The 25,430-nt window shown below is 37.8% G+C and overlaps 1 protein-coding gene across 3 annotated transcripts in view; it reads left to right on the top strand.

Annotated features, from left to right (window-relative positions):
* The window catches only part of gcgra (glucagon receptor a), a 101,561-nt gene that overhangs the window by 26,540 nt on the left and 49,591 nt on the right, over window positions 1-25,430 (top strand). The window contains exon 1 of one of the 3 annotated variants that reach the window (XM_037541418.1): window positions 5,538-5,602. The exons of the other annotated variants lie outside the window; for them this stretch is intronic. The gene's annotated coding sequence lies outside the window, so the exon portion shown is untranslated. Of the gene's footprint in view, window positions 1-5,537; window positions 5,603-25,430 lie in introns of those variants that run through there. 3 annotated transcript variants of the gene reach the window in all.

Here is a 25,430-nt window from a genome sequence, read left to right as displayed (position 1 = left end):
GGACCCTTGCCCTGAACTACTGTGTAAACAAACAAAGGGCTGTGACCTTGCTTGCTGCCCCACCTGCTGCTGTCTGAACTATGAACCCTGGCAGACATAAACACAGCAGTGCTTTGCTGCCCCCTCTACAGTGTTCCTCAACACCTCAACTTCAATTGCATAGAGAAAAAAACAACTGAAGCCTAAATCAAAATCTTCTTTCTTGAAGTGGAGGTTTGTAGAGTTAATTCATGCAAAGAAAGAAAACACAACAACAATGTGCCAATATGATAAAATGTACCAATGTTCAAGAAATTATTTATTATTAATAATAATTACTGTAAACAATTGTTCTACCAGGCAGTGTAGTTTGTTAAGTGCTAAGAAAGCCTACTAAGCTTCTAAGAAAGACTCTGTCGATATTAGAGCTTCTCCCCTGAGGCAGACACCATTGTACATTTAGATCCTGTCAACCTTGCTTCTAGAAAATCAAATTTAAAAAGACTGTCCTGTGGTTTAACCTGCAGTGAGGATCCTCTGGGGAGCTGTTCATGTCCTGTTAATGTTATGCTTAATTTCCCAGACTTCTGCATGCTCACTGAGCAGGTGTAGAATGGGACATAAGCCCATATGTGTTGAATCTGCACTTTAGCTGCTTAATTAACCCCACTTCAGCCATGGTAGCATTTACCTGCATCTGTTTGCACTCTGACTTGAAAAAATGGTTTTCCCTTTCACAAGTATATTGACTGTATGTGCAGTGTATATATAACATTGACCTGCACTGTGTTGTCATTGTTAAAAGATGGTGAACCATCTAAATTACACAATTATCGCCCAATTTCTAAGCTGTTGGTATTGACTAAAATTCTAGAATCTCTAGCAGTTTTAACATAGTAATAATATTTTGTCTGACTATCAGTCTAGTTTTTGGAGAAAAAAAAACATAGCACTGTTACAAGTACCACTAAAGCACTTAATGACATAATAAATGCTCTTGACAATAGAAAATCATGCAGCACACTATTCATAGATGTATCATCAAAAGGTTTTGATACTATTGGGTTGTCTGACAATGTTTTAGGCTGGTTTAAAACTGTTTAAGTAATAGATGTCAGCATGTACTTTTTGATTATTTGAGCCTGAGAAAATTACTATTAGAATTAGGGTGCCACAGGGTTCCATTTTGGGGCCCTTGTTATTTACGTTATATATTAATGACATCTGTTTTAAATGCTGATATGCATTTCTATGCCAATGAGTTATCTATTATTATCTATTCTTCTGCTTTTTCACCAGCAGGGGCTCTTTCAAATTTACAGGATTTGTGACTGTTCAGCATAATCTTACCTCTCTAAGGCTTGTTCTTAATGATCAAAAAACAAAGTATATGTTATTTAAAAAAAATATGAGATCATATGTGCCACATATGTACACACTGCTGGGCAGACCAGTAGAATAGAGATGGATCCTATTATTTTCGTTTTATAAATGGTTGGGTTTTATATTACCTGTCTTAAGATCACCTGTCTTTTAAACTTCATGTTGAACAACTGATATAGAAGTTACAGTTTTTGCTTTACTCAACAGGCATGAAAAAATAACTGAAGCTACCTTTTTACCTATTTTAGATTATGGTGATTTTTTTTTTTTTATAGGTATGCTTCAAAGACAACGTTACATTTTTTGGACTCTGTTTGTCATTCAGCATTAAGATTAATAACAACCGCTAGATAGTCAATCACTGTGAGCTATGAAATGGTTGGCCTTCATTTTCAGTGCGAAGACAAATTCATTGGATAATTTTTATCTATAAAGCACTCATTGTTCAGCTTCCTTCATATTTGTCTGCATTCATGTTAACAGATAAGTCTCAGTACAATTTATATTCTAATAGTTACATTCAGCTGGATGTTATGATAGTACGGTCTGAATATGGCAAGGCAGCTTTTAGTTACAATGCTCCATCTGCGTGCAATAATCTGCAAAAACATTTAAAATTGGAGCAGTTTATTTCCTTGAGTGTTTTTAGATAATGGCTAAAGAACGGTATCACTCTGTTTGTTCTTAATTAGCTTTTGACTATTTGATTTTGTTGGTGGTGGTGGTGTTGTTTCTTTGTTTTGTGTGCTGCCTTCTTGGCCATGACTCACTTGTGAAATGTGATTAGGTAAAAAAAAAAATCATATTAACATGCCTATGTGTGGAACAGCAAATTCAGTAATTATATTGTGGCATTGGCAGAGAAGAACATAGTATTACAAACGAGTGCCCATGTATTAACACAGCAGCAGGGGATAACCGTGCTCAGTGCTACCTTAACAGCCAGGAGGCAAGGAAGGTCACCTCCAACGACATATCTCACATATATAGTACACACTAAATCCAACCACCCTGCCCCATACTCAGGCACATTAATACACAAACAACACATATGCACATCCCCAAGCCCATAACAACAACTATTTACATGTTTTTAAGTCTCTTACCGCTGCCACAATGGTACCCATGGTGCACCTTATACTGCATGCCACATGGCCAGTATAGGAGGTACTTCCAGTGGTTTGACTAACTGTGTGGAAACACTAAATAGATTATGCTGCTTCATCAGACGTTCTAATGTACCTCTTCCAATTTGTCATGCAAAGTCTAGATCTCTCTTCCAGCCCTGGCTATAATCAACTAATAAAGCCATCTCCAGTTCTGGACCTGCAGAGGCTGCATTCAGCAAAGTTTGGTTATTTCCATGCCTAAACACACTTGGCAATTAACAGATGGTCTGAGCCAGGTGTGAGCAAGAAGATGAATCAATATGTAGCTTGTAAAAAACTCTGGTCTTTTTGGATAAAAATAATCAGGGATGGCATAGATCCCAAATCCAGCAAAGTAATCCTGGTATCTGGAGTGTTATGTATATTAGCAACAGGCTAACAGTGGTGAACATTCATTGGGTTAAATATTACTCATAGACATTTAGCTGATATTTGTAGCTTGTAAGACTTGCAAGTAACCATGGCTTAGGAAAAAACAATGATTGCAGTCTTCAACTGTTTGCATATGGCATCTATGACTTGTACTGTACATGGTAGGACTGTGGATAATTAGCTTTTATGTGCCATGGTGAGCTGTGTATGGTAAATGGGAGGTCAGCAGTTTAAACCTTTTATTTTTTTTTTCTTTCTGATCTAGAGCTGAGCTAGATGGCAAATAAACTGTATTCTTAGTATTCTTAATTTTAGTCTGTATCTGTATTCTTAATTCTAATCTGTATTTATAATTTTAGTTTAGTCTTGTGATTAGCTGCAGGCATATATTGCACAAACTAAACCCCTGTTAAAAAACCTGTTCAGTTTACCACAGCTAGAGTGTTTGAGCAGACTGAGCATAGTAGCCTATTTTTATATGAATCTTAAAGCTTAGTAGTTTGTAATGGAGAAAAAAGCATATCCATATGGATGTTTACCAAATTTTTCTCTCCAATTTTAGTCATGACCAATTAGACCAGCTATCTAGGTCTCCCCATCATACAATGCTACCAAGCTAGGATAGTGAGGGCTAGCACAGTAACTGCCAACTATAGCAATTAAAAGCAATTAGGCAAAAATTGCCCAATTCATTTCTGATTCATTTTTTAGTCAATATCACCAAATCTAACGTGATAATACTTTACTTCCATACACAATAGACACAAAGGTAAAAAAGTAAGTTTTCACTTCTTCATCAAAAACTTCAGAAGCAGAAACTAAAGCACACTGCAACAGAGCTGATTCCCTGTTATGAGTGACTGGACTGAACATTGGTGACCTTCTCTAGAATTTTTTTCACATTCCTTCAAAGATTCCACACCTCCAGCAGATTCACCTCACCACACTGAATCGTAATTTATAGATCGCTGCGCTTGTGGTAATGGATAAAGCAACCTCCTGCTGTCTGTTTGAAGAGTTTGGGCTCCCTTACTTTAGGACAGGCTCATTTTTCCCGTCCAACAAGAGCTCTAACAGATTGTCAGACAATGTTTGAAAGTACACAAGAGCCCAAAGGTCAGACACAGTGAAATAGAAATAGATTGGTTTGGAACGAGTGATTGCTCGTGCGGCTTGGCACTGTACCCACAAGCTCAAGCCAAATTTCAAAGCTCACCTTGCTGGCCGTATAGGCCATTTATAGGCCATATATTGAGGGCTCTCTTGTTGTGCCCTCACCTTGTTTAAAGGTGTTACCCATTCACTATTGTTTGAAACCATTTGTATAGTGGGAAGGATTATGTTGACGGCTGGACAGATAAGGTTATTGTGGTTTGATTGCTCAGCTGTCACTAGCATTCATTATTAGCCATGTGAACATCTTTAAACTATTCCTATAAGTGGATACAACTTTCATGTGAAGGTGGCAAGGGCATTCCCATACCTCATCTTTCAAGCTCTTTGTAGATTTGATTGATTGATTTATTTGTGTCCTGTGTGGGTTGCTTGAGGACACATAATACAATCTCTATGAGAAGCATATTGGTTCACACTGGGCTGCACTGTTTTTTTCTATCAATAACTGAGACCACACTGCCCAGAACTATGGCAAAGGTTAAGGGACCTGATGCAAATTTACAGTGTTTATTTAAGTATGCATGAGAGCATCCTGCAGGGCTTTGGAGTGCATATCACTCTGAGAGCAGTACTGTCTGAATCAGAGATGCAGAGACAGAGTGAGGGAAAGAGAGAGAGAGAGAGAGAGAGAGAGGCCTTGAGAAAAAAAGATCAGAGAAAGAAACAGCAAATGGAAGAGAGAAATGAAAGAGACCACTTAGATTATTATGTCAGCTGAAAGGTCAGATAAACAAAAAAGAAATGGAAATTATAGGGGGTGAATGTTGTAGAGATAAATGACTGATGGTAATTTAAGAGCTGTTACAATTACTCAAAATAATCCACAGTGAAAGCCATTGTCATTTTAAATAGTGATGCATCAGAATGAAAACTCATTTATGCTTTCAGTGTAAAAGAAAAACCCAAGTTTACGAGTACACTTCTATTACTGATAAAATTAATCAAAATTAGCAATTACTTAAAAAGGTTCACATTAAATAGACTCTATAAAATATTTTCCGTACTTTCACATTAGTATGGGCCAGCTAATGAGTACAGGTACACTATCGTAAAGCCTCATAATAATATGTTTAAATGTATACCTCATTGTGTTATTCCTTCTGTTTGCAATATTGCTACTGTCACTGTGGTCCCTTATCGATGGAATCGCTATCTGTTCTCTCAAGCCAGGCTTGTCCATCATTATATTGACGAAGCTCTGGCTGTTTTCTCAATCAGATTGTCCAAAAAAGCTGCTCTCTTCCTGTGCAATAGGTCTTTCTGTTAAGTGACGTGCTAAACAGAAAAGGCCCAAATGTTATGGAAAGACATCTGCATCATGCCTGTTATGTACCTTTTTCACACCTGAAGTGTTATTCTGTTTTCCATTTCCTTTTGTTTCAGGTTTTTTATTCTTTCTTATGACACTCCATTCCTGCTGAGAGCTGGTATGTGGGAAACTGTTGAGGAGATGAGTGCTTGGAACCCTGTCCTCAGTTATTCCTCAACAGAGTCACAACTGAGCAATCCCAGCAGCAACTCAAGTATGATTAACACCAGCCTTATTGTGCTGTGGAGCAGGGGATTACTGTGGCATTCACTTTAAAACAAACTCTCAGCAGCAGTGTAATATCTTTTCTGACACAAACCCAGATCCACTGTGGCACTGCCAGTACCACTGAGGACTGTTTTCAGCTACTCCAGTTGAACAGGTTCATGAGGTAGAAAGGGACATTTTTCTACTTATAGTCACATGGAAAAAGGATGGTATAGCACTACTTAGTACCCATTCATGGCTACCATTGGCCTACTCAGTTCAATGATCATCCTCATTAACTAATTATTGAGCCCTTCATGAGTGGTAGCTGATGTGATAGAGCACGGAAAGCATGGAATCATTAAAATATGCATGAGGAGTTGTGAACCTTAGAAAAATCAGTGGCCTTTTTCTTCGATAGGCCAAGCAGATTTTCTCAGTGAGTTTTTTTGAAAATTGATTTGGACTCCATGACTTTTTCTGTGAGCGAGGCTTATTATGTTTGAGTATCTCTATTTTTCTGTCTTTTTTTTTTTTTTGATAATTGCAGTGCACTACTTAAAAGAGCCTTTCATGTTGTTGACTGTTATATAGGACATAGTTCAACAGGGTCCTTGTGCATTGAATTCTTCATCACATGAGCAACCAAGCTAAACAATGATCTATATTAAAGTATATTAACCTATATGCCTATAATATTATCATCATTGTTCTCCTTACAAGATTATTTCATACTTCACTGGTAGGGATGCATGATAACATTGGAAGCATATTGTTCTTTGTGGAAACTGGCTTAAAAAAATCAGCAACAGAAAGATTTGACTGATATTTCAACCTCATATTTGATGATGTATTCGCTGTACTCCTGAAGAGCAGGAGCAGGATGTTTAAGCAGGTCATTCTACAGAAACATCCATTTTTGTGTCCATAGCATCTACAGATATATCACACTTGAAAAACATGTTAGGTTTACAATTTATTTATATTTTTAAATAAAACAGTGTTAAACAATTATGCCTTCTTGAGCCATCAGTTTAGCAATATTGGTTCTTACATCAATCATGTAGAGTTCCAGGCACCACAGAAGGGCTCACAGTGATATATAAAGTAGTGCCATATTTTGAGGTAAAAAACATGGTTTTCTGCATTTTAACTGCGATAATCTATACATGACTATGAAATATATCAATCAAATGACATAAAGAAAAGAAATGCCAAATAAATATCATAAAATGTATAATGAAAGTTGTGATCCCCAGAACCGATGACATCACTTGACTTCCTTTTACCTGTTTTCTGAGGATCTGTAAAGAAAAGCACATGGTAAGTCTGCTATGTCTTTCAGTTATCAGACATTTTCTCATTTAGCTCATGATTTCATATGAAGCTTTTAGTTGAAGTCACCTGTGTGACCTACTTTATTCTTAGGTAATTGTGAAAAAATAGGATACATATGGATTACATTACATATTTTAGTGGATATTCCATGTAGTTTGATGCTCTGTAGCAGCTACTTTGTAATATGCTTTTTCAACAAAAATGTCACTGGTGTTACCTTTTTAATGTGTAAAACCAATGAGGATTGGTAACACAAGTGACTCATATGGATAGATAAAAAAAAGTGGATGTTTCTGTAGAATGACCCAGGCGACAATGGGCTACAGTGCTAAAATATTTGTATTTTATTAATTTTGTTGTATTTGTAATGACAAATAACTTATATCCAGGTAGACCTAGCCACTCTTTCTACAATTTCTGTGTATTGTTGTTAATTGTTGATCCCTAATTAATTATACTTATAATTAAGTATATTTATGTTTCTAGAGTGGCCTGTTTTTCCCCTGACTTTTTTGTGTACCATTGAAACCCATTTCATGAAGATCACATTGCGTAGCTCTTGTGCTGATGTCGCTTCCAGAAGCAGTTTGCATGGCTATGCAAATCCAAGATTTCTAAATGTCATGTCAGAGGTATAAGAGAAAGTGAGAGAGGAGAGCACTTAGTGGTGAGCAGCTGTTCCTCAGGTGCTGCAGGTACAGGCAGGTGTAGACTAACTGTACTGCAGAGAAAACAGGACCCATGTGCTTATATAGCCTGTGCTTATTCAACTCAGTGACTCCTGAAGCTTTGTGTGCAGCTGTCACCAGGTAAAGACCTAACGCTGATTACGACAGAGGACTTAGAACAGATGAGTCAGGGGCAGATGTACTAAGATTTTTGCGCGGGGTTTTGGGGGAAATAGGACACATTCTAAGTGAAAATTAAATTAACCTTTGCCACTGAATTTGGATTTTATTTGTTATTTTTAAGCTTGTTCACCTGTTTTAACCCTTCACCTCACATGCTTAGCACAAATAGTAGGTAGTCATTGTGCAATTTGCATGATTAGTTGTAGCCCTTCATTTCATATGCATTATGAGCACACATTGTCAGCACATTGAGGCACATTTTCCGCTGCAGTTTCTCACATGCATGCATTTGGTTTTGTTGCACATGCTTGGAGAAATTCATCCTTTGTGAATACAAAAAAGCAAAGTATGAAGGAACTTTGTCACTACACTGTATGTGGTATCACACATCATTTCCCCACTGCCCAAGCCATCTCCTCTGTGTAGTCATGTGAGCTGCAAAGTTTTAGTTTGTTTGTGATAGTCATCCATTAGGTGGTTGGAACACCACATAACAAATCCTAATATTTGTAAACAAAGGGCCTTGAGATGCACAGAATGCCCAACATGTTCTTCTGTTTTATTGAGGGTGCGCTCACTAAGTGCACAATTAGGCAGAGAAAGAGCATAAGATACATAGAGTTTCAGTTATGAAAAACCATTCAAAATCTGCTCTGTTATCACATGACACAAACAAAGCTAAACTTAACCAGTCTTGTTTGTGGGCAAGCGCAAACTGGGAATGTATATGGGGTTGAGAAACTGATATCACAGTGATAGATGGAGAAATATTTTGCTACAACCTGAGGGCTGGCTTACTGTATTGAGAGTAACTATTTTTGTTCAGCAAGCAGCTCTTCTCTCTCCACAGTCTGCTGCTTATGCAGTGAAGTGCATGCACGTCTCTTCACCTTTCTTCTGTCTTTTAACTTTCATTGGCTGTTGCCTGAATCAGTCGTTAAATTACGTTTCAAACTACAGGACTCATGAATATTTTGAGATGTAAAGATCAAAAATTGATTTGAAAATTTTGGAAACTCTGATCTCTCCAGAGTTTGATCAAAGGCAAAAGACTGAGCTTCTGACCTGGAAAATTGCTTCAGATTGTGAACATTCGTCAGAATGGGCAAATCGGGGTTCAAATAGGACTAAAAGTCATGTAGTGTATGCTCAACTTGACGACTGCAACCATACACAAATTTCTTCTGGTGTGAGTTCATATGTGGGTCTCTTTTAATGATCCACAAAAATGGTACTTCAGTGCTAAGAGCACCCCTTTAAGTGCAATCTGAATTATTGTGATGAAAATTAATGAAATAAGTGAATTTTACAAATTGAATATTAAAACCTTTATATGCTGCTTCAGATTTTTCCACTAATTGGGATTCATACTTTATAGAAGTATTATTATGTATTTTTTATTTTAATCCTACAGTATTTTAATTTATGCTACTATACTTGCAATTTTAGCACCAGTGCTGCCTGCTGAGAGCACGTTAGATGTTTGCTGTTAAGAGGACCAGGGTTTGTATTAAGCCCAAGTACTGTTTGACTCAGACCTTTTAAATCTCTTCTTTTGCTTTTCATTATCAGGCTCTATTCTTTTTTTTTTGCATGAATAACCAGTGGATGTCTAGTATGTGAGGATAAAGTGGCCCCTGGCTTGGGTAAAGCTGGAATTGAGTAGCTGTGGGATCCAAGGCAACCAGACGCGGAATTCAGGGAACATTTTGGTTAATAGAGGCGTACTGTGCTGGATGAATTAATCAGAGATTAGTGAAGGCAAGGAAGATAGACTGGCTTGCAAATATGCCTTTAGTATCAGGAGTGGAGAATCTTCGTTGAGTGTTAAGTGTTGTACTGCAACTGTGGATACACAGTTTAGCAATTCTAAAACCAGCACAGGTTTTGAAGTTACAGACCAGATGGACCAGTTTAAGCTTTAAAAAGTCTTTTCTGTTAAACAGTAGTCCACTGAAGAATCAAATTTACCTGAATTTCCACTTACCCTAGATGTAGATGATTGACTAGGTTTGTCATGTTTGGTGTCCAAATTCTGCTTCTTTATGTTAGTGTTAGAAAGAGCTACAAGACCAGGATATAATAACAATAAAATCCAGAAGTTCCAAATCTTTTCCATAGGTATCTCCCCAGAATTTCTCTCAACCCATTCAAACCACATTCAGATCTTCAATAAGGTCATGAGGACTTTGTGGTTTAGGACACAGTATGACTTATTATGAACTATAAAAAGTAAGCAGTTCAATGCAGACTTCAATGCAGAGGGCAACAACTTGTTAAAACAGTGTTGTGACGAATTCTGCCTCCCCCGTGTGCACATGCCTCATGCACGCACATGGATGTTAGATTGCAGATAACATGAATCTTTAGTTGAAATATTCAAAATTAAGTTATTTTTGAAGACAGACATTCTGAATGAACTGTACCATCCATATGCCTGCATAGCATGTCTGTTCATGGTGGGTGCAGTGATTTGGCACAACACCTGTTGTCTAGGGTGGCTATTTGCAGCATTCAGCTATACAGTGATGTTTCATTCATAAGTTTTACTGTGTCCTAAACCACATTGACAAGTCTGCGCAACCTTGATGGAGACCCGGATGTAGTTTGAGAGGAGAGAGAAGTTTTGATGATGTGTTTATAGAAAAGTTTTGAGTCACTGTTGACATATACACTGTTGATGTGTTTGTTTGCAGTGTTTGCTTTGTAAATCCAAATGTAAACCAAATAAGTCAAATTTGGACACTGAATATGTCTTGGCTAATCAACTACATCTGCGATAAGTGTAAAATTGTGTAAAGTAATTTTTTTGCTGAACCATTGCTTTGCTAATATGATGCCTACATTCTTGTGACAAGTTTATTTGATATTTAAAGAATGTGATCTAACGAAGCCAAAGTTTTTTGTCAGAGTGGCAGCATATTATGGACATTATTCAAATTCAAATTCATATTTGAAAATTCAAATGCAAATTTGACAATGCTTATTGCATTGCATATTTAAAATGGTGTTTCCAACGTGAGTGTGCAATGTTAAAGAAATAATTTAAATCAAATGCAAAATGTGGATTTGCCTTTGTATTTCTGTGCATGATGCCTGTTAACTTGAAAAACCAAAGTGCTTTTGACACTTCACTTTTCATTGTTTTTATGGTCTGACTCTGATATTAAAAATGGAAAAATAAAATTTGCAATCTTGTTTGCAGTTGCATTTTTACTGGCAAAAACTGTGGATGTTGTGTTAGGGATGGGACTTTTTAGTGTGTTTTAAGAGAATTTAATGAGCTTAAACATAAGTCCAGAATATGCTGCTGTCATGATTGGCCCCTCCCAGTCTTGTCCTGTGTTTGCCCTTTGTTTTTCGCTGGTCTTTGTATCGTTCTTTGTTTGATGTATTGGTCTATGTTTGCTCGTCGTGTTTGTACCGTTGGTTAGTCTGGTTTTGTCATGTCTGCCCCACGATTTCTTCGTATTGGCTCTATGACCCTGGACTGTTCTGACCATGACCCTGGATTTGCCCTCAATAAAAGTCGCTTACCTCCGCACATGCGTCCGCTACCTCGCTCCCCGTTACATAAAGACCAGCCTCCGCAGGACGCAGCAGGTAAGCAACACACTACTATCACGATTGGCCCCTCCCAGTCCTGTCCATGTGCGTTTGTTTTGGTTTTCAGGTCCTGCCCCTTGTTTGGTTACTCCGCCCCTGATTGTTTTCACCTGTCCCTCGTCTTATGTGTATTTAAGCCCTGTCTTTGCCCTTTGTTTTTCGCTGGTCTTTGTATCGGTCTTTGTTTGATGTATTGGTCTTTGTTTGATGTTTGCATTGTTTGAATCTCTGTCTGTGTTGTTGACTGTATTCTGCTTTATGTCATGTCTGCACCCCGTTCTCTCCGTATTGGCTCAATGACCCTGGACCGTTACGACCCTGATTTTGGATTTGCCCTCAATAAAAGTCGCTTACCTCCGCACATGCGTCCACTACCTCGCTCCGCGTTACAGCTGCCATATTTTATTGTTACTCTGATGAAATTTTGCAGTGCATTCAACAATAAAGGCAGCATGGAGCTTGTTTCAAATAGCATAGCATTCACTGCTATGAAAAGAGACACAGCTTTGGCACAAGTTGTGGTACTTTATTCTCCAGCTGTTTTTGGCCACAACTATGGCATATGTAAACAGAGTTTTCTCTTTTCTATTTTTGTTCAGTTTGTTCGAACTCACATCTCCCTTGTCTCTCCCAGTTTGCGCACATTCACACAGACACGTATCCTCCTGGGTGGAACTAGCCCCACCCTCCACAATAAAAGTCCTTAAGCAGAATAATTCTGTTAATAAATGAAGAGTAAGTAACTGAAAACCAACATGCAAAGGCATTTCTTAAACAACATAATAGTTATACTATTTATAGAAAACAATGTAGCACACAGAGAGCTCATCTTTCTCATCAACCTTAATTTAAGGTGTAAGTCTGAACCAAAGCAATTAATAAAAGTCATGTCTGAGACCTGTAAAATCATTTGGTCATGTATGCACATACAAAAGTGCAAAATCTCTTGCATTTTTGATGATTGCTTTGTTCAAATGTTAATGTTCATTATCATGTATTTACTGCATCATCATGGACTTGAAAAATGGATGATTTAGAACTATATAATTATACAAATGGAAAATCTTGACCTGCCATGTTAAATCATCAAAGAACAAAATGTTCCGCCAAAAAGCAGATGGTAGCTTTTAGGTTGGAGTTAAAGGCTGTTCTGCCAAGACTGGTTTTAGTGGGGGATCCAGTAATGTAATTATTACCAGAGCAGGCCCATAATGTTTCTCCTGTATGAATCAGTTATTATTGTTTTCAAGGGCTTAAGGGTTATAATTCATGGCCAAACAATCCAGATGCACTATTGTAGGGATGCATGATGATATTGCAATTAAGTCAGTTTTGGCAGAAAATTACTAAAAATAAATTGAGTCAGATGTTTGGATTTGACTAATATTTCAGACCCGTATTTCATGATGTATTAGCATTAACGTTTAGGTGATGCTGGGCTATTGTGGTAAATGTCTGTGGTATATTCATTTTACTCCATATGTAGTCCTATACTTGTAGAAATAAGCATTATATTTCTCTGTAATGCTGATCTAAGTAGGTCTAGTCCCAATTTCTACATCTTATTAATGATCATGTGACAGCATTGGCAGATAATTTTAATAATAAAAATATTGCATTTCACCATCAGCCCATGATTCCCACATCAGCACACAACTGATTCACATGGTAGTACAATTACAGAACTGCTTAATTTATAATATCATTGCTCTGTGTCACTAGGTTAAACTGTCTAAAATAAGGCTTATGTTCAGTTAATGTAATTTTTGCACAGGTCAAACAGAGTGAATGATGACAAATGAGACAACTTGGAAAGACACCTGAGATGACGCACTTTCTGTTTCCTTGGGTTCATCTTTCATTTGTAAGCCTAGTGAAGGTCACTCCTTTGTAATTATACCTCCTAATTACTCTTCACTCAACCATAACCCCTCAACCTGGCCTTCAACTGCATAAGTCAGGTGCAGTTTTAAGGACTTGTGACTTACTTGACCTGTGAAAGTAATTATACAATGGGTTTAATGTGCCCTGACGAAACCAATATCCAATACATTTTAATGAGCATTATGTGGACTCATCTTGTCTTTGTTAAGACTCTGGTCTTTCAATGTGGAAAACAAGCCACTATCATTCGACAGCCCGCAGTCACCTCTTGGCATGGTCATCTGATGTCTTTTTTCCAGTCGATCAGCCAGGAAACAGGAAGGTGGCCACTCTGATTTAATGAGATGCTGCAGTAGTGACTTGTCCATTCAGTGTCAAATCAGGGCACATCAAAGTGTGGACACTGCCGGAACACATACACTACACCAGATTGATTTATGATGCAAAAATAAGCTCAAGTATTTGTTGTGATATTGTATAAAGCCTCATTATTGGTGGTAATGATGCTTATGTTCATCTTTCAGAAACACATCTTGGACAGGGCTGCATGATAAACTCAACTGTATTTTTTTATCAGTATTGCAATTCTGAAGCTGTGATGAACCTATGATGACAGAACAGATTTAATTTCCTCACTTGACGCCAAAGTGAAGCCCACATGCTCTTCTCTATTGTGCTTTAACTCTTTAATGCTTTCCCATGAGGGTAGGAAATAACTTCACCATTCTACTACTCTCACACTCAGTGTTGCGTGCAAAATGCATAGACTGTAGAGTAAAATGCATTTTCTGCTCCTGAACACTGTTGCAACAAATCTGCATCCTTGTACTTAAAATATAAATGTACTTGTTTTTGTAGACCTATATTGAACATTAAAATATACATATTTATTAATGTTTGCAGCCTGACTGCAGACACAAATAGATTAAAGATTTTAGACTAAAGCATCTCATGGAATTCACATTTCACAGGCTACTGTCTCCATAAGGGGTTCCATTAGCAGGCAAACAGATTTGAATGCTTCGTAAAAGGAGTCACATCGGTGATACTCAATCACCTTTTTCTTATTAGCAAACTCTGTTTGCTCTAGCACTGCATACCTTGAGTGTTCATCTGACTTTTCAAGAGCTGTCTCTTTCTCTCTCTCAGAATGGACAAATAAATGTAGTGGTCTCCATCCAGCCCCTTAAAAATGCTCTTAGCATTCAACAGCCACAGTAACAATGCTAACCTTTCAGCAGTTCTCATTTTCCTTAGTCTGAATGTCAGGACAGTCTGAATGTCACAATCCTGTTATGTGTGGTGCTTTACTAAGGGTGCAGCACTGGGATGTCTGTTGCCTGGAATGGGACTAAATAGTCCTGAGGGATTTCTGATATAGAAACAGGACTTTACCAGCATTTTTCAACCTAATCTGTTGCATATCTAGTATACATTTGATTACAAATGGCTCTTGAACATTACTTTTTGATACCCCCAATAACTAACATTTTTATTGAGGTCATGATTTTGAGACTGGTTTTATTCATGAAACTCTAATGAAACTGTAACATTAGATAATTGTGTGCAATTCCTTGTGTATGAATATTGGGTAACACTTTATTTGAAGGCTACCTACATAAGGGCTTTATTAAGTGTTTATTAAGCACTACTTGAACATTTAAGTGCTTATGTCGGTTCTTGCAACCTGACATAAGATGTTTTATGAAATAAATATAAAACACTATACATAACTATTTATGTCACCATTCTTAACATTGTACTGATATCAGGTTAAATATGTCTGGAAACCACCCCCATGGCATGGATAAGATGATTGATGCAATTATTTATAGGGTTTAAATATGCTTAGTGCTGTAAATATATTCAACGTTTATTCTTATTCTGTCAGTACAATGTCATTTGTTTCATAAAACATCTTATGTCAGGTTGCGAGAACCGACATAAGCACTTAATAAATCTTCAAGTAGTGCTTCATAAACACATTATTCAGTGCTTATGAATGCATCATAAAGCCCTTATGTAGGTAGCCTTCAAATAAAGTGTTACCGAATATAGTATAATACACAAACTATGAAAGGGATTTGCCATGTGATTTGTGTGTGAAAAAATGAAGTACAGACTGCAAGGAAGCAGGTATGTGGATAGACAAAAAATATACCCTATGCTAAAGTTGTACTGTTTAGCTGAATGTCATCTGAGATGTTTCAGTCACTGTAAAATAACATGAAAATGCAGACGCCTCACCAGTTTGTTGAGGGAGTGGACGTTGGTGAGAAATGTGTAAAGAATGACAAATCTTTCGGGGTTAGTTCTTTCCATGTTCACTTCAAGCTGAGAGTCTTTGGCTGAATAGCTGTTACTGATGGCATAAATGACTTGTAATATTTACCAAATAACAGCATTCTGTGACGTGTGACATTTTTTTTAGATGTAAGCATGAGCCTTGATATAAAACCGCCATAAAATGTAGTGATATTGTGATGTAGAAACCTCTCACTACTAATTAGCAGTAGAAGAAACTGCTACTTCATTTGAAGCACTTCATTGAATTCAAAATGCACTGACATTAATAACATGCCTAAAGAATGCAATTCAAATAGCCTGTCAGCAATCTAGATACTTAGGTACTGAAAATTAGTAGTGAATAACAGAGAATCATTCAATATTCTGTAGTACTGAAGTCGTTGAGTCAGTACCATAAAAGCATTGAATTTAAATACCCAGCCCCACGCAGGGCTACAAGTCAAAATCACCGTTTGTGGTAACTGACCGTATGCTACAGATGCTTGTTTGGAGATGCTTATGATTACACTTATGAGAGTCACAAAGTAATTTTAGAATGTTCGTATTTTAACACGCACATGGGCTGCATTTATTTACAGTAATGCAAAGTGCTCTCTATCTCTGTTTCCCTCTCCTCTTTTGCTCTCTTGCTTGCTCACTGTCACACGAACACATTTACTCTTCGTAATATTCACTTCATAAATCCATGTTAGACTTGCTGTTCATAATTTACTTTCAGAAGGAGTGGGAATATAATGAGGTTAATGGAAAGACCAAGATAAATATTGATACATTGACACGAACTGAGCAAACCTCTCCATCCCTGAGCTGAGAGTGTGATGGCATAGCTGGAACCCGAGCACAGACATGGAAAGGGTGGATAAATAATCAAACACTTTTGAGTAGATACGGTTCCTTCAGGACATTAACAAACAGTTCGTGTTTAAGAGTGCCATAAGCTAATGGAAGTTTCATAGAAATGAAATTCAGTGAACATTAAGCAACAGAGCACAGCAAGCAGTGGGTTGTTTAATGCTGGTAATTTCTTACACCAAAAAATGTTGTAGATACTTAAAGTAATGTAACCAGTTCTTTTTACTTAGCAGCCATTAGTCAGATTTGATGACATGAGTGTGGTAGAAAAAAGGTGCTGTTGTAAGACAAGCGCTTTTCAACTAATTACATTGTGTGTTCAGAATTAAAGGGCGATTGAAATAATTTTAAAATCATTCTCATTCAGAATGGTTTGATGCATAATGTGCCATTCCAAATAAACTTTCTGAGTTCACAGTGTTGATAATAGGAACCCAACATCCAAAGACTTTAATACCACTAAAAGCTTCCTCTCAATGATATTAAGCAAAAGTGTGCTCTGCCTAATGCCCAAGACACTACTTTATGATAGTTTTGAGATTTTGGCCTAAAACTTATTATTTAAAGATTCAGATTCAGATTCCTTTATTGATCCCAGGGGGAAATTGCAGTTGTTACAAAAGGCCATTCATGGTAGAGAGGTGCATGCATGGTATTGTAAGATAAAATTATCCCCAAAGAAAACTAACTGCTGTGTAATATTGATACAGTGTATGTTGTTACAGTGGTTATATGTTGAGTGTTATTAGCAGAATGGCCATTTTTTTGTTATATTGTCAGTATGGTCTGCCATCTGTTACATTATTTACAACTGATATTAAGAATGTAACCTTTGGGTTATTATATTGGCATGTTACTAGCAAAATGTGTATTATGTGTTTGTAGAGAAGCATGTAAACAGATACTCTGAAATCAATCACCTAGGCTGTTGTGTAATACCAAGTCAGTGGAATATCCAGTTAGTAGAGCAGGGCTGCTGGGGCTCCCTCCTCAGCAAAGTTATGGACCTGGGCCTGACATGCTGCAGGCTAGAACGTACAGATGGTGACTGCTTCAGGGTTCTTAATGGATTATAGCACACAAAGGGATCTCTGCAAGATTTCAAATTCAAAGGAGACAGTATTTACATTATTTCCTGTATTCATGCTGGTGAAGCATTCAGAATTTATCTAATTCAATCATACTGTATGTACTATTTTAACTGTCTATGTGGTTATATGGTGAAGAAAGCACTTGTCATTGTTTTGCCCACAAATACATTCAGCAGCATCTGTTTCCTGGCTGGACAAGCTTCATAAAACATTGCATTGAAGTCAGCCTTACTAATTTTTATCCAAATACCTAAATGATTAAGACTGCATTGCTATGATAATTGTTTAGTGCTGCTACATAATGTTGAGTTTTCAGGTTAAAATGTTACCAAGCTAGACTATGTTGTTGTAGCTAATTGGAACTACACAGGTTGGAAACTGCAACAACACCGTGCCACTGTGCTGACAAAAGAAAACTACAAGTGATCTGTTCTGTGTGGCCTGTTGCACACAGAAAAAACAATATAGGGATGTACGCTTAGAATCAGGCAAAAGTGGAATCTACAGATTTTTACTCCTAACAAACATAGGTCTGTTAATTATATTAGTAAGTGTACACTGTGTTTGAATACCTCTGCCATTACACTTTAGCAATTTGCATAATTATAGCATAATTAATAGCATAATTATGCTAGTGTGTTTTGAGTGTTCATGTAGCTCACATAGTGTGAGTTAAGGATTAAAGAAAGCCTGATAAAAATCTCTGTAAGCAAATCAGAATCAGCCAGAAAAACCTGAAATAACATTTAAAATAAGTTAGTTGTTAGTTTAGAGAGAGAGTGCAGCATAGTGATGGTCCAACCTAGCAACAGTTGCAATCAGAAAACACACTTATGGGGGTACATGGATAGATTAATTGTGACTGTGCTTGACATCTGATATCTGTTTACCCTTAAAGCTACCACATACCGGACATGTTCTGTCTTGTCCAAAAATTTGAAACCATTGTTTTTAATGAAGGCGCACATACTGCAGCTGACGTTTGACCGCTGAGTGACTTCCAGCACCGCTCTGGGTGCCACTGCGCAGCACCCAGCAATTTCCTATTACTTCTTGAAATTAAATACAGGAAGATCAATTCAAATGAAATTTATTTGTATAACGCTTTTTACAACAGATGTTGTTGCAAAGCAGCTTCACAGAATTCCAGAAAAGACAGAGTTTTAATAAGAAGTGTAAAAACCCCCAGGTGAGCAAGCCAGGGGCAACAGTGGCAAGGAAAAACTCCCTCACAACTGAAGAAGAAACCTTGGGAGGAACCAGGCTCACCAGGGGAGGGGGACCCATCCTCCTCTGGTCAAGCTACCTACAAATGATTATACTACTAATATTATTAGCAGTAGTATTAGTAGTAGTAACAGCTAGGAATCTATGAAAACATCAGTGTAGGGTGGGCAGTTGGTCCAAGGTAGGTGGTGGTAGCTGGGGCGTGGGCAGCTGGTCGGAAGAGGCTAGCAGGAGGGCTTGACAGTCAGTCGTCCATCAGTGTCCGGCTGGACATGTGGGGGGTTGTATACTCGGAAAAAAGGCAGGGAGAGGGAATTAGTTTTATTCTGTCTGTCTGTATGTAAAACAGGGAATGTGAACATTTCCAGACTGTGGTGACTCCGGCAGATCTAACTATGACAGCTTAACTACAAGGAGAGAACCAGAAGGACACACAGACACGTGCAGCACTCTGAAACAGTTTGGCATCCTTACTATAATTCCCTATGTCCATGGACCCCTGGATCTGCTGCCTTTATCTAAGGCTGCCTTTATCTAAGGGGGAAAATTAACTACCAAAAGCTAAACTGAGCAAGTGAGTTTTCAGCCTAGTCTTAAAGATTGAGACTGAGTCCCGAACATTTTCGGAGAGTTTGGTGGCTTTTATAAGATTCTTTATTAGCTCTTCCCCCAGCTGCAGCCTTATGAATTCTAGGAACTATTAATCAGCCAGCACTCTGTGATCTGAGTAGTCGTGATGGCTCGTAATAGGAAATAAGGTCTTGCAGGTAGTCAGGAGCGAGCCCATGTAGGGCTTTATATGCCAATAAAAGCATTTTATAATCAATACGGAAATTAACAGGCAGCCAGTGAAGTGATGGACTGATGGACTATCTCACTGGATTGAAATGATAAAATTTTCTAGTTTTAGTGAGGACCCTGGCTGCGGCGTTTTGGACTAGTTGAAGTTTGCTTAGATTCCTGCTCGTACATCCTGACAGTAGTGCATTACAATAGTCTAGCCTAGAAGTAATAAAGGCATGTACTAGTATTTCTGCATCATGCAGGCATAGAGCATTTCTTATCTTGGCAATGTTGCGAAGGTGTAGAAAAGCTGTCCTAGTGATGCTGCCTATGTGTTGATCGAATGATAAATCTGAATCAATTATGATTCAAGATTTTTTGCTGCTGAGCCAGGTGTAACTGGAAAGTCAGCGAGATTTAAAATGAAATCTGGTAGTTTTTCTTGCCAATTTTAGACCCAGAAGGAGAACCTTTGTTTTGTTAGGTTTGTTTAGTAGGAGGAAGTTCCGTAACATCCAGCATTTCACTTTTACACAGTTCTCTATTTTCTTTAATCTGTATTTGTCATCAGGTTTGGCTGATATGTACAGTTGCGTATCGTCTGCATAACAATGAAAGTTAATGCCATGGTTACTTATAACTGTGCCTAACGGTAACATGTATAGTGTAAATAATAATGGTCCTAAAATAGAGCCCTGCGGAATTCCAAGTCTTACTTTTGAGTAATTGGAAGATAAATTGTTTACAACCATAGAAGACCATAGAAAGTGATTGTAACTTCTGGCTTGAAATTTAAACCACAAAAGGCACTCAGTTGGTCTTTAAAATAAAAAGTCAAAAACCTTACTAGCCTTGTCTTTTTTTCACCTTGAATCTTTTAACTCAAATACAGAATGAGTTTGTGAGGGATTAGTTAGCTGATACCAAAGTGGATACATTCAGAAAATGATTATTAAAGTTTTATTGCATTAAATCCATACAAGGAGAGTATAAACGAACACTCTCACTTTCACACATTCTATATGGTATAGCTGCACTTTGTACGAACTACTACGCCACTCTGCTAGATGTGACACAGTGCGTTCAGTATGTGGTGGCCTCTAGTAATTGTGTAGCAGAGCTGCTCATAAATTAGCCAAGAGTGAAATCTCTATTTCCAGTAGTTGGCTCAAGAGAATGTAGACATATTATTCTCTGTAACCAAATGATTAAGCAGCTGACGGAGCATCTGCTGAACTGTGCAGCAGAGTTGGCCATTTAGTGTGTTCCTCTGAGTGTGTAATAGGCCACATTCTGAGAAGTTCAAATTCCAAATGCTCAATGTGTGGCACAGCAATAACACCAAAAAGATCATTATCAAAATGGATGAAAATAAATTATATAAAAACACTTAGATTTCAAAAAGATGTTGTGTAATTGTGTCACCGTAACTTGATAATGAGTTACTGTGATTAAGTCAAATTAGCTTGCCACTGTATCCATTTTCCCATTTACACAAAATCATGCTTCTTCTTAAAGACATAAGCACTCTTTTCAGGGATGCATGATATGTTAGTTGCTGATGTGTTATGAGTGTTAGTCTGAATCTACAGCTGATAATTATTACTGTTAATGTAGCACCTCATTTGTGCCAGCGCACACAGTGATGGATGTATAGTCACTAGTGGCCACTTGATTCAAACTTCATGAAATGGAGCATACTGGATAACAACACTACCAGCACCCTGCAGAACATAGGTTTGATTCACAGTCCAGGCACGATTGCTGTTCCAATGACAATCCAACAGCTTGTAACCTCATTTAAATCTGGAATATTTATCTTTTCATTTTACCTGGAAATAAATGACAGAAAAATATACAATTCTGAAAAAATTAAGAGAAAAGATGTTAAGCAAAATAAATATTCAAGAGTCTGTCGTGTTTATATTTCTGTTTATATTTTTTGTTCCTCAGAATTTGAGACACAAACAAATTAAGATCTAGAAAATTTCTTTAACTATCAAGTGAACAATAGTGTAATAACAGCACTGAAAAGGCGTGTTATTGAAAAGGAGAAGAGCAGATTAAATGGCAGAAATAGCCACTTTTTGTGTTTGTCTTGTTTGGTTAAAGTGGGACAAACCGAATACTAAGAAATTGTTAAATTCAAGTCAAGTCAAAGTTTATACCTACAGGGCTTTTTAAAACCGGCGTTGTCACAAAGCAGCTTTACAGGAAAATCTGTGCCCAAGCCCCCAAGAGCAAGCCAGTGGCAACAGTAGCAAGAGAAAACTACCTAAGAGCAAGAGGAAGAAACCTTGAGAGAAACCAAGACTCAGAAGTAGAACCCATCCTCCTCTGGTTGACCCTGGATAGCAAAACAATAGCCCAAGAGCTATATGAACAGAGAATGAGGTTTTAACATTAGTATAAAATAGAAAAGGGAAAAGGCGGGTGAAGCAACGCCTATTATCAAATAGTTTGAGTGCAGCAGCAGTATCATGAGGAGCAGTCAGCACTCTCAGTTTGCCATAATACTCAATGTCCACAAACCCCCAGATCTGCATGCTTTAATAGGAAAAACTATTTACCAAAAGCTTGAGTGAAGAAGTAGGTTTCTAGCCTAGACTTAAAGACTAAGGGGGTGTCCCAAACACTGATGTGAACACTAAGTCCCAAAGACTGATGTTACTTTATAGTAAACCCTACCACCTTAGATCACCTTGTGATCTAATATAATATCTAATATAATTTGTAATGAAAAGCTTCATATTAAATTAGAAAAGAATAGGCTCAGACCCCTATGTACCATGGTGACTGGCTCTGGATAAGAGTGTGTAATAATTAATATACAATAAATTGCCATGACTTATTTATCAGTATCATTCCTATATAACTGATTCATTTGAACCATTAGAAATTTAATGTTCCTCATACGTACTGCACTTCATGTGTAGATAGACAGTAAATTTTATAAAAAGTCAGATTGCTGGTTGTTTGTATCTGTATTGTTAGTTGTTATTGGCTCAGAAATTCTATATTGATTCATCCTTTATTACTTTATAGGATTCACATTGTAAGTTTCAATGGATGACAGTTTTCTCTCCCACATACCCCCTCTGTGCCCAGTCACTTGGAACTTGTGACTCATACAGTACCTTCACATTACCTTCATGGTAATGTCTTTATCTTTGGTCTCAAGATGTCAGCTTCTTCTCCAATGTATAAGGTTAGTGTGAGACAGTGTCTGCTGAAACAAGTCCATTGCCTCATCTGTACTGATCGCCAGGTATATTTATATCTTGATGCTTCATCTGATACTTTCTTCACACATACTAATGAAGAAGGAAAGTGAAAGCTCTGTCATATAAGTCAAAAGAGCTCAGCACTGTTATTATATTTTGAAACAGGTTCCCCAGACAGTTTCCACATAATTAGTCAGGCATTATGGGTTGCATTCTTCAATCAGTCCCAGAGCCTCCCTGATCCATTCTGTCTTTGTCTCAGTTTGAGCCTAAAAAAAAAGTGTGTTTATGAACCAGTTCAAGAAAGAACATTTGACACTTGGCTAACGATGAGGAAACAACAACAAAAAGTCTGACCTTGAAGTTCACAAAGTCACCTCTGACCAGTAGGTGAGTATCAGGAATTCAGCTTTTCATTCTGTTGGCATGGAGCTGAGATTAATGACCCGATGACCCAGCAGTCTTTCTGAAAAATACACCCCTGATGCACCATGCCTGCTACATGGGCAGAATCACAATTCTGAGATGAAGAATGGCAGCCTTGATTTTGCTCCAAAATGTAATGTCTATTTGCTATTATCAAGCTGTTTACATAGATTGGTTTCATGGCAAAAAGCCACAGTTTAATAACTGTAAGAGGGCCTCTCCTGACTGATTTATGTTGTACGTGTAGCTCACTGGATTATGCAACTCACCTTGACAGGCCAGTCTATCTGTATTAAAGTGCTGATAAGTATGAGGTCTCACTGGCAAGGTGACAGAACAGTAAAGTCACACTCACATTTAAGTCTAAGGTGTCAAAAGAGAAGAGTTCTCTTATTCTCTTTGAACTGATTCAGCCACACAGAGCGTTGGGCAAAAGTCAAAGATCGGATGGTTTCTGAATTAGGAAATTAAGCTCAATTTGTCCACCTCCAATATTGTCCAATATTGGTTAGCTTGTGTCCTTTTGCCTTTCCGGAGAACTATCAATCCACATGACTGCAATGAGGGAAAGTCCAAAAAGTGCCCATTATATAGTACAGTAGACATCCTTTGAAAATACATGGAAATTCATACCGGCTTTTTGATATATCTTGCACTCACCATCTCTCTCACATTCATAGTGATTATTCTCTGATGTAGACCTGCATACATTCCCCTCAGGTTTCAATGCTGTGTTTGAATTCACATAAACCAAAGAACCCTTCAGTGGTTCACTCCCTTCAGATACAGGGAGGCATCAGCATCGTTTAAAGTTTATTGAAAGTGCTCTCTCTCCTCCTGAGGGAATACATACGCTGATACTTATGTTTCTCATGAGTAATGGGGGCCCAAGAGAGCTGAGTGACGAACGCGGATGAAGCTAACAATATCCCAGGGATAGTCAGAATTCGAAAGCCACAAAATCAGTTCCAAGTCTAAACATGGAAAAAGCCAAAAACCGCCAGCAAAAATACAAAAGGGTGAAACCAAAGACGAAGTCGGTAGAAACGAGAAAAGGGTCATAACATGCAGTCATAGGATATCTAGAAAATCGCTCAGTATGTTCTTAGGGTGGAGAAGCAATACCTCGCACCGAACCCTATTTTGGACCAGTCTTAAATAGTGCCAAAGTAGGTCAACCTGTACAGGTGCGTCTGGTCAATAATCAGGGGACTGCTAGCGCTGGTAGTGACGTGGGCGCTCGTCCCAAGTCATGTGATCTCCCAATGCCGTCTGGGAGATGGAGTCCGAGATAGAGTCTGCCTGAGGCGTGACAAGGATTACCTAATTTAATGAAATTGAATGGAAATCTAATAAAATACATAGTAATTTAATATATTTTGGTTATCATTTTTACCTCTGTTTTTGAAAGTCATTACTGTAAACGTGTGTTTGTTAGATCAGCATTTCTCAACTTGTGGACCATGGGCCACCAGTGGGCCCTGAAGCACCCTCTAGAGGTCCTGAAGTCAGGGGGAGGCAGTAGTTCTTACTGGGGTAGTAATGCCATTTTGTAGTAAAAAAACAAAAGTGGAAAAAAGACTAACTTAGTAATTGTGAATTTTACTAACTTAGTAAAAGTGAGGAATCAAAAATTTTCAAATTACAACGAATAAAATCTTCCTTTCTTCCCAGGATTTTTTTTACAGCAAATAAATTACAAATTAAGCTTTTTCTGTTATTTCTGTTCCCCGATTATTTATGTATCACGTATCGTCTTTTATCTCCTGTGTGACAGAGTACAGCCAAGTCCTACATAGTGTTGTGCTTTCTTTGGTTTAATGTGCCACATCCTTTAACCAATTAGCAAGCCTAGAGAGCAGGGAAGGATGCAGTGCGAAGTGGCAGGTGGTGATGAGGCGAGCTACTGGAATAGCCAACCGCATATCAGAAATACAATGAAAAATTTTATCACCTATTTTTTATCAGCTTATCAGTTTCTTATTCAATGTTACATTACAACATGTTTGTGTGGTCATCTAGTCCACGCTTAGATGTACAGATATGTGATGAGGAACAGTGCATCGTTACACTATGCACAGTATGCTTAGTGAAGGTTACTACTGTGCGCAGTGTGGTTTGGGCTGACTCGAATAATTTCAATACTTGAGTACTGTTTAATACATTAGTGTCCAATTCTGTATTTAGTATTTGGGAACTCTGTCTTTTTTTTCTAGCCACAAAAATTTGGTACTGAAACTACAACA

The sequence above is a fragment of the Pygocentrus nattereri genome, chromosome 1 (assembly GCF_015220715.1).
Source record: "Pygocentrus nattereri isolate fPygNat1 chromosome 1, fPygNat1.pri, whole genome shotgun sequence".
Classification (NCBI taxonomy): domain Eukaryota; kingdom Metazoa; phylum Chordata; class Actinopteri; order Characiformes; family Serrasalmidae; genus Pygocentrus; species Pygocentrus nattereri.
The sequence above is the reverse complement of the archived record's forward strand: the minus strand, read 5'-3'. Positions and strand labels throughout refer to the sequence as shown.